The 10,261-nt window shown below is 46.4% G+C and overlaps 1 long non-coding RNA gene across 1 annotated transcript in view; it reads left to right on the forward strand.

The window, feature by feature from the left end:
- Positions 1 to 929, forward strand: part of LOC132421130 (uncharacterized) — an 80,590-nt gene extending 79,661 nt beyond the window's left edge. Inside the window, exon 4 of the long non-coding RNA XR_009518502.1 lies at positions 828 to 929. This is a non-coding gene — a long non-coding RNA (uncharacterized lncRNA). The remainder of the gene's footprint in view (positions 1 to 827) is intronic.
- Positions 930 to 10,261: the final 9,332 nt, after the last annotated feature.

Consider the following 10,261-nt stretch of genomic DNA (forward strand, 5'->3'; position numbering starts at 1 on the left):
TAAGTATCCAAGTTTTTATTATATTCACTTTAAACATTTTGGTGGCTTCATTTGCCCACTTTTGGTAATTTTAGTAAGAAATTATAGCGCCCCTCCAAACTCATTCCAATTTATTGGGGACACCTCTGTTGAGAACAGCTGCTCTGAAGGATTAAACTCCCAAGACTGTTCCAGACCAAGGTGAAAGAACAAGCTAATTAGGTCAAGTCACCTTAACACGTTGAGAAGTCACTAACCCCGTCCAAAGCAAACTTTCCCTTCCCTCCACATTCCTGACAGATGTGCATGGTCTTCCTACACTTCGATGCTTTCAACTCTTGGTCATCAAGTCAATTACAAGTCAGAGCCAGCACGTTGCGTTTATCCTTTGCAGACACCCCTCTGAAACGTGAGGGGGGCAGGCATGGCCGTGCTCCCTGGCACCTCTGTGCCTCGACCCCGTGCCAGCCTGGACAACATCTCAGAACCCTTCCCTACCCTCTTCAGGAGAAAATGCCCTCCACAAGGCAATGAGCCCCTTCACGGAGGGTTCTTGAGGGCCGGTGTCTGCCTTGTCTCCAGCATCTAACAGAGCCTGGTGCACAGCAGTGCTCAGGAAAGACGTTTGAATGAATGAATGAATGAAGAATCAGTAACACTTGCCTTATATTGAGGTGCTCCTATGTTGGGGGCATATACATTTACAATTGTTACCTCTTCTTCTTGGATTGGTCCCCTGATCGTTATGTAGTGTCCTTCTTTGTCTCTTGTAACAGTCTTTATTTTAAAGTCTATTTTGTCTGATATGAGTATTGCTACTCCAGCTTTCTTTTGATTTCCATTTGCAGGGAATAACTTTCCATCCCCTCACTTTCAGTCTGTGTGTGTCTCAGCCATAAAGAAGAATGAAATAATGCAACACGGATGGACCTAGAGATAATCATACTGAGTGAAGTAAGTCAGACAGAGACAGCTATCATATAATATCGCTTATATGTGGAATCTTTAAAAAGATGATACAAATAAACTATACTTCAATTAAAAAAAAAAAAATAAAAAAAAAATAAAAAAATAAAAAAAAAAAATAAAAAAAAAAATCAAGAAAAGTCCCCATCGTACATCTCTGGTCCCCTTCCAGAGCTTCTCTTCAGCCACAGGCGGCCTCACCTTGCTCTCCTTACTTGCCCTTCATAGCTCTGGGCCAGCATCTCCTGCTTCCGGGATCTCCCCGCACCCTCCCCCCCTCCAATATGTCCCCTTCCCAGGCAGAGCTACCGCTCTTTCCCCAGCCCGGCATCTTCACACCCATCACCTCCCCCTAAACGGTCCCTTCGGGATCCCCCCTTCCTTCAAAAACAGCCAGAAAATTGTGAATAACAAGGAACGTTTCCCTCTCACAAAAACACTGTTCCCATCACGCACATATCTGTCACATTCCTGCTCCCCAAAAGGAGTAAGTTCTTTAAAGGCAGGGACCTTGCCTTTCACCTATAGTTCTATGTGCTCCGCGTGAGTGTGTGTGCGTGCGGAAGGGGCACTATTGATGCCAAACTCTTCGGATGTTCTTTGATTCTCAGAACAAACCTTAGTCATGTTAATACTGTGTTTGAAAATGAACGTGTTGGCAGTTAGGGGAATTAAGTTCTTACCTTGTTTCCCAACAGAGAGAAGGCCTCTTAAGACAAGTGGGATTTCATGGACTTTGAGTAAGGAAACGTAAGTTTTCTTTTCTTAAGACCATAATCTAATGAGTATAAACACATTCATTTAGGCAGACTTTGTGACAGCTCTGTAATTCTTTCCAGTAACATTCAAAAAGAAAAAAGAAATTCCTATTTCACTAGCTCTTTTCTCTTACCTCTTTCTTTCTTTTTCTTTAATTTCTTTATTTCTTTCTTTATTTTTGGCTGCGTTGGGTCTTCGTTGCTACACGCGGGCTTCCTCTAGTTGTGACAAGCGGGGGCTACTCTTCGTTGCAGTGCGTGGGCTTCTCACTGCGGTGGCTTCTCTTGTGGAGCACGGGCTCTAGGCGCACGGGCATCAGTAGTTGTGGCCCACTCAGTAGTTGTGGCACGCCGGCTCAGTAGTTGTGGCTCGCGGGCTCAGTAGTTGTGACATACGGGCATGTGGGATCTTCCCAGACCAGGGCTCGAACCCGTGTCCCGTGCATTGGCAGGCGGATTCTTAACCCCTGCGCCACCAGGGAAATCCCTCTCCTACCTCTTTCAAATGTTCTCCGTCCCTGTTCCCTTCTCTTCCCTTCCCTCACCACCCCCGCCCACACACACACACACACACACACACACAGACAGAGGGAGAAACAGAAGGAAGACGTGTTAGAATTGCAGAAAGAGAATTCCACCAAGTCAAAACTATATGATTTACAGTTGAAAAATCTATTTTTCTGTAACCATTTTCTGCTTAGAAAACCAGTTCCAATAATTCAGCTCCTTTTCAAATGGACTTTATGTTGTTTATCTCCATTCCGTCCCCTGGAACTTAATTTTTATTTGATTTTATTGACGCTGCTCGATTGGAATGTGTATCGCTTGAGCCCCCATGGAGAGCCGAGCAGGTGTGAGTAAAGCAAAACATCTTTTGTTAATAGAAGTACACCCTGGGAGTTCATGGAGACACTGTAACTTCAATTGCTTTTATGAAAATTCTGTAAATTCCCATGTTGTGAATTTCAAACAGAGCTTGGGAGACCAACAGCCTTTAATACAAGCCAAAGATACGGTTATTTCTGTGACTGAAATGAAGGTTCTGCTTTCTTTCTTCCAAAAAATTAAAGCCAGGTATTTAATTAGTATGTTGAAACTGGTAGAAAATCATATTAACTTTGAGTTTGGCTCTCGTGGAGAAAATGGAGCTCTTACTGTGATCAGCCTACAGAAGGATGACTTGGAGTTTCCCAGGTAACTTCTCCAGATGAAGGAGAGCTCATCCCACCTTCCTCGGGCGTCCAGAATGACTTAAGAGGATTGCCCATTCCCAGCCCAAATCTTCACACATATTTATGTTTAGAAACCAAGGGAACAGGAACAGATTCCCCAAAACTCTCGGCTTAAGGGGGTGGTGTATGGTTTCTCCGTCTGCCTCTTGGACCAGCTGCCACAGAGGACCAGGGGTGAAGCCAAGCCCAGCTTTCTTCCTGATTTGGGGCCAGACTCAGACGATGTTGCCTTCTCCCGAGCTGGAAGGAAAGACGTAAGCTCGGTCTATTACAAAATTGCATGTGTCATTAGAAAAAGATGTCAGAGTGCTTTATTTAAAACTTTGTTTTCTCAGGTTGTATTGCCCAAGTGTATCTTGGCACAGACGATCTCAGCTTCAAAAATTCCAAGATATATAAAGAGGTTCACATAGCTGAAGCTATTATAGTTGGTTGTATGCCACTGACACCTTTCCCCCCTTCGTTCTTGCAGAGAAGTGAAGTGATGACTGAATTTCTACTAAAAAATTGGTTCTCTCCTCCTTGCAACCATAGGATCTATTCTTGACAGAATCATTTACTTGTTCCAAAAAGAAAAATGGGGAGTTCATAGGGATGTGGGGCCCTTGGGGATTTCTTGGACAAGACCTGCAGAGTCAAAGATTTCCACCATTCTTTTAGAAGAATGATCTAGCAGCCTGTCCTGGTGAGCTTGCCAAATTGCTCATCCTTGGCTAAAAACCACAGGCCCTTGAAAGGATTTTTTCCCCGTAGAACAATAGAGCATCACTTGACGGAAGGTAAGCACACTTGTGTGATGTCTCTGGGCGCTTTTATGGGCTGAGGATAAGCTCTTGTAAAGGGCCTGTATCACCTGCCAGGTTGACACATTCACATCCACTTAGGCTGAAAAGAAGATCACTTGTGAAGAAGAACAGACGTGCCTTTTTAAAACACAAGCCTTGCTTGGTTTTCAATGCTATTTGGTAAGTAGGTGGAGAAATAAGAAGGGCTTTGATTATTTTTTCCCCAAACTTTAGAGTGTTACGGGGCATGGCTGTTCTTAAGTGGAAAGTTCTGATAGACTTGAGGACGCTTCTGTGCAGCACATAAACTTCTCTGGGAACAGTCCTTCCGGGCAGGGACTTTGTCTGTCTCTTAGGAAGTCCCCAGCCCTGTTGATGACCTCAGCACAGAGAAATGTAACCAGGCTGAGTGTAGCCACGTCTGTCCCCAGGACCTCACTGTATTTCCAAGCTGCATGGCCTCAGCTTCTCACAGTTACCACAAGTAATGTTGGAATCTATTTTTGGTCCCCTTGGCCGCACTAAGAACATTTGCTAGAAAATAACAAATAGGGGTCCAAAAAATGATGTTCAATAATCCGTCAGCGGAAAGTAAGAGATCTGCCATGTTGCTTCCCCCAGGGCTTAAGATCCTGCCACCAATGCCGATTCTGAGTTGTGATTTTAATATGCCAATAAAATGGAGTGATGCCTAAGAGAAGCCATCTGGCGATGTGCGGAAGAGCAGGAAGCTATTCCCGGGCCCAGCTGTGCCTGGTATACAATTCTTGTGAGTCAGATGCTCGCTTTCTGCCCAGCTGGAGCCAAACAGCTCAGGGATAGATGGAAAAGAAGGGGAACTGCGTTAGGAGTTAGGACCCGAAGTCAGGGTGCAGAGCTGCCCTGAGTGAGTCCTGTGCCCTCAGGTGAGCCCCGTTAATCCTCAGAGGCGCCGCTCTCTCCAGCAAGATGAGAGGCTCTTCTGTCCTGCGATGCGAATCTTCCGCATCTTCCTTCGGGCTGTACCGCTCAAGGTGGCTGACCCGACTCTCCTTCCCAGCCCGGGGAGCCCAGGGAAGAGGCTAGCGGGCCCAGTGGTCGGTGTGCTGGGCTCCTGAGAAGGGCCAGGGAGCTAGGGCTTCAGAGAACACCCACACGGCACAGGAAGCCGAGACTGGGGCCTGGCTCCACCTTCCATGCAGGAAAGGAAGCGATGACCTCTCCTATCGTGGGCGTCCCAGCTGCAGGAACGGCACACCCAACCCGGATCCTATGCTGGTAAGAGTTGATATTCTCCTTACAGCACCCTCCAGCTCCCGCTTCTCTCCCCTGCTGCTGGCAGAAATGCTGGCTTGAAATGTTTGAAAACCACATGAATCGCAGTCATTTGGGGAAACATTCACAATGACGCCTAATTACCAAGTAGCACAATAGCGATTGTGTGCGTTGTAAGGAGAATGAGATCTATTCAGTTATAACCCTATGCACGGCCTGTGCGTGGATGTTCAGTCTTCAGAGTTCTGGGAAATAATTGGACAGTTGTTCCCATTTCTCATCCAGGCACCCAGATTTCTAGAGAACAAAACCTAAGCCAGGGGTTCTCCGATATTAACATGCAGAAGAATGGGAAAGTTTTGGAGTGGCTGTTACTATGCTGATTCCAGGGCCTCGCCACCAGGGGTGCTGGCTTAGTAGGTCTGGGGGAGAGGCTGGGGATCTGCCTTGTCAACCAGTACACCAGATGAGCTCAGTGCTCGTGGTCGGAGGAGATTCACCTGGGGAGATACCGACCCGAAGCCCACCCCTCTGCCGGCTGCCGTTACCTGAATGCCCGTCTCCCGTTCTAGAGCTTGCCTGGTTCTTCCTTCCTCCAGGCTCCAAGCGTAGTGAACGCCAGCTTCCTGAGCACCAGTGTGGCCGCAGAGCCAGACATCATGCCTGGTGGCTCAGGAATCACCTCCGATAAGCGAGAGCTCCAGTCTTTCCCGTCACATCCTTAAACTTTCCCTTCGGCCTCATCACTTCCTGTATTGAGCTAAAAGTGGTACCCAGCATGTTTCTACTGTTACATTATTTGTGCTTATACACCCTGAAATTTCCTTTGGGAGAACGCCTGCCGGTTCTAACGTGGGATTCCAGAGTCTCTTTTCCCAGAGCAAAGACCCCCTCAGTCGCCCCACACATCCTGGACAATGGAAGCAGGGTCCCCTCACTCCCAGGACACAGTGAGCGGTTCCGAGGGAAGGGGCTGCCTCTGGAGGGGGGTGGTGTCTCTGTAGGCGCTCAGCCTCCAGACGGCAGTCCCCTGGGCTGCTTCTTTGCCTGAGGTCAACTAATTCTTTTTTTTTTCCCAAGAATTCTTGGGTTTGTCCCATGGCTTTGATTTCCACTGCACCCACCTGTTTCTTGGGGTCAAGGTTTTCATCCTTCTCTTGCTTCTAAGCCTTGGGATCAGCCATAAAGACCCTCCTGCTTTCCAACTCCTGAAGTCAACCACAATCCGTTCATCCTTTTGAAGTTGGAAACAGCTGGAAACAGACGGAGGGTAAAAAGAGCTGACGGAGACCCACAGATGTTAAGAGCAAAGGCTCCCAAGCCTCTTTGTCCCTCAGCCTCCTCGGCTTGTAACCGGAGCCGAGGCCGGGATCATGGTCTGGACGCTCTGGCTCTTCAAAGGCCCCTCCCTTGATGTTCAGATGGGGGGACTGGTCGTCCCTGTCTCTCTCTTCAACAGCCCTTCCTATCTCAATTTGTTATTTACTCATTTCGTGCTCCCCCTCCCCCCAGTCCCAGCCTCCCCGGGAGAGAAGGAAATTGGGAAAATGCTAAAGATGGATTTTAGGACTCCCAAAGATCCCCTCGTACAGTCATCCCTCATCACCCCTGGGGGATTGGTTTCACGAGCCCCGCCAATACCCACATCCGCGGATGCTCGAGCCCCTTATATAAATTAGGTAGTATTTGCCTAGAACCTACGCACATGCTCCTGTACGTTTTAAATCACCACGTAGGTGCTCTGTCAATAGTTACTGACACAGCAGATTCCAGGTTTGCTTTTTGGAACCTTCTGGCATTTCTTTTTCTGAATATTTTTGATCTGTGGTTGGTTGATTCTGTGTATGGGGAACCCACAGATACTGAGGGCTGACAGGATTAGACATCGTCTAAGCATTAAGCCTTATTATGATGGTTTGGCCTTCATCTACCTCACTCACCGTGCTCATGTCTCAGTTTCCCTCCAGGGTCCCCAGCACTTTCATTCAAACTGTAGCTCTCTTTCCCACAGCCAGAAGCAACCTGTCTCTTAGCAAGTTGCTTTGTAATTTTTCTAAAAACGTGTCCAATTTAATACCATCTTGATCACATTAGATGACTCACAGTGCAAGTTAACTCCCATGCAATTGATCACTAGGAAAGGAGGTTAGCAGGACCTGGAAACGGCATGGGTTCACGATCTCTTCCTGGGCGAGGGGCACTGTTACCACAGCAATAGAATGATAACCGGTAGCAGAGAAGGAAAAATTAAACAGCCTGATTACCACCCTAGCACTAGGAACCTATAACCTGTACCTTTAAGGAAATAGATATCGTGGGCCTCTGGGAGACCCTCCCCTAGAAGCGAGGCACAGCCTCTGTGGCCCTCGCCTTGGGGCAGTAGCAGGTCCAGGGTCGCCTACCTTCACAGCAGCCCACAGCCTCCCCGATCTGTGCTGCCGCAGCCCTGCCAGCTCTGTTCTGATGTAAACGTCACCCGGGATGCCGCTCACTCGTTTGCTGTGGCATTTTCTAGACTCCCCGAGAGCTGCCTAACTGGGCTCTGGAGATTATTACTCCGGGAACCAATTTTTGTTTTGATACTGCTCTGGTTACAAGGTTGCGTAGTTTAGAATGGCCTGCTGTAATCTCATGTCTTCATAAACTCAGTTCCTTCAGTAAATCACTTTGCAGGGCACAAAGCTTTGTAAGGAAACACATCACCTTAGAGCCGAAACACCTGTCTTATCTTTACCTGGAAGACACATGTCAACACTTAATTTCGATGTGTCTCTATGATCTCTGTAAACGGATTGCAAGTCCTTACTTTAAGTCTTGAAGTTACCAAAAAGGTAACGTAGAGGTTCATTTGCCTGGAAGCGAGATGCTGTTCTAATGCCCTTTCATCCAAGGTAGCCTGGATTCAGTGTTGACTAGTTTCTAACATCAGGCGTAGACACCATGTAGCCTTCCGTTTCTAAGTTGCATGTTGATATCTTTATGAAACCATTTTACTTTTGTGTCCTATTCATTCACTCTCGTAGTCTCTCTCCCTCTGTGTCTCTGACTTTCTCTTTCTCTCGGTCTCTCCCTCTCCCTCTTTCCTTCCTTCCTTCCTTGTCACTCTGGGAGAGGAGGGCTAATTTTATTCAAGGCTGTTTCTTAGTGACTGGTTCGTTTTCGGTTTTGTCAGTATGATCCATCATGCTAAGATAAGGGATATTTTATATTCTTGGAAAAAGAAATGAAGAAAGAAGATACACCATATTTATAATGAACTTAGACAGATCCGTCAATATTTCGCACAGAAGGCCTCAGTTACCTTGTCATGCGACGTGTGAGTTATTTGTCCTTAGTGATGGTGACGTCAAATCAGAAACATTTAGTTGGCGTTCACGTATAATATACCACTTGCTATGAAATACATACAGATCAAATCGTTGTTTTAACACTTATTGACCACTTATCATTTTCTTTATATACATTAGTTAATTTAAAAATCATGATAATATCTAACACATTGCAACCAATGTTGTTTTTTAAGTTTATCTTATCGGAGTCTAGTTGGTTTACAATGTTGCGTTAATTTCTGCTGTACAGCAAGGTGATTCGGTTATACATATACATGTATATATGTATACATTCTTTTTCGCATTCTTCTCCATTATGGTTTATCACAGGATACTGAAGCAGCCAATGTGGTTTGAAGGCTTGTTACATGCCAAGTATTCTTCTAAGCATTTCAGTGGTTTTAACTCATTTAATTCTCCAATCATCCCCTAGAAGATAAGTACTCTCATTATACTCATTTTTTCAGGAAAGGAGACTGAAAATGGTTATTGAGTCTAAGGTCAAACTGCTGGGACGTGGTGAAGCCAAAACTGAAAGCCAGGCTTTCTGACTCCAGAGCCTGCAGGGCAGATATCCCCAGCCGTCACCATGCTGGCCCAGAGAGGAAAGAAACGTCATTCCCATTACACAGCTGAAGAAACTGAGGCTTGGGAAGATAACCTTGTCCAAAGTGGCAGATGTTCAGGAGTAGGACAGGGATTTGAACTAAAAACTTAAGCCCTGACCACTTCAGTTCTTCCTGAATTTTTCTGCTTCTCTGTAATCTTCGTCTCCTATTCCGCCATTAGATCCCCTTGTCTTTTGACTATTTTTAAGACTTCATGGGGAAAAGCCTCAGTGCTTTTCATTTATTCCTTTTGAATTTGCATATTTATCATTTATTTCTCAAGTGTATGTAGAAATAAGACTGTCTGGTTTAAACAGGAAGTCTTTAGCAAAAAAGACATCACTTCGAAGGCATTCTCAGAAAAGTTCTCAAATGTGCAAACACTTTTTCTTTTCCTTTTAAAAACTCTTCTGAATTAACTTGGCAGAAGACTGGCCATTCCTGATAGCTTTGAGAATCCTCCCAATTTCTCTTTAAAATTCCATGGAAGATAAACAAAAGGATTGGCAGTGGAAACTAAAGCTGAGAAGACTGTATACAGAAGACCAGCCGGATTCTCCACGCCTGGTATCACTCCGAGGGTTTTATAGGGGAGCACACTCTTGGATGAAGAGGCACACACTCCAAAGGCTGAACCAGAACAGGACAGATGCTCCCCAAGGGGACCGGACAACCTTCTGACTCATGCGTTCTGTTACTGTGATACATCGGGTTGGCACCAACAAGAAAAACAGACATAGTCCCCAACTTTTGAACATGTGAGAGCCACACTTCTGCCTCACATCTACCAATGTCTCCTTCCTGTTTTTGTCAGTTTCTTCAGCTACTCACCTATGGCTGGAATAGGGGTAGAAAATGGGGTGGAGGGGAGGGGGTGGGGTTTTGGAGAAACAGTTTAGGAGGTCCCAGTGGAAGAACCACTTGCAGATAAAGGGGTATGTCGTTCCCAGAAGAAAACAAAATAGGGTTTGGTGACGAAACCTAAGTGGGGTCCAGGAGATCTGCCCTCAAGGAATACTAGACTTGATGAGCTGAGCTGGGTTCTACACACCAATTATAATCTCCAACCTGGAGAGGAGAGACGTGCTTGCCAGTGTCCAGACCCCCATCCCCAGGCTGGGGTATCCATCCTCCAGGTGCTGTGAGCTGAGCCCTTCTCCAGGGTTGATAGGAGCTGCCTCACCTGGAAAGGCAGGGACGATCCCACCCTCCCCCCAGGTCATTACATTCAGCCAACAACCTGCATTGTGCAAAAGGGCAGCCCCTTGTTCAAGGTGGGACAACCAATGGGACTGTTCACGCTCCAGAGCTCCCCGCGGGCTCAGGTTGAGGTTGGGCTTGAAGCTGAGT

This window comes from Delphinus delphis, chromosome 2 (genome assembly GCF_949987515.2).
Source record: "Delphinus delphis chromosome 2, mDelDel1.2, whole genome shotgun sequence".
Classification (NCBI taxonomy): domain Eukaryota; kingdom Metazoa; phylum Chordata; class Mammalia; order Artiodactyla; family Delphinidae; genus Delphinus; species Delphinus delphis.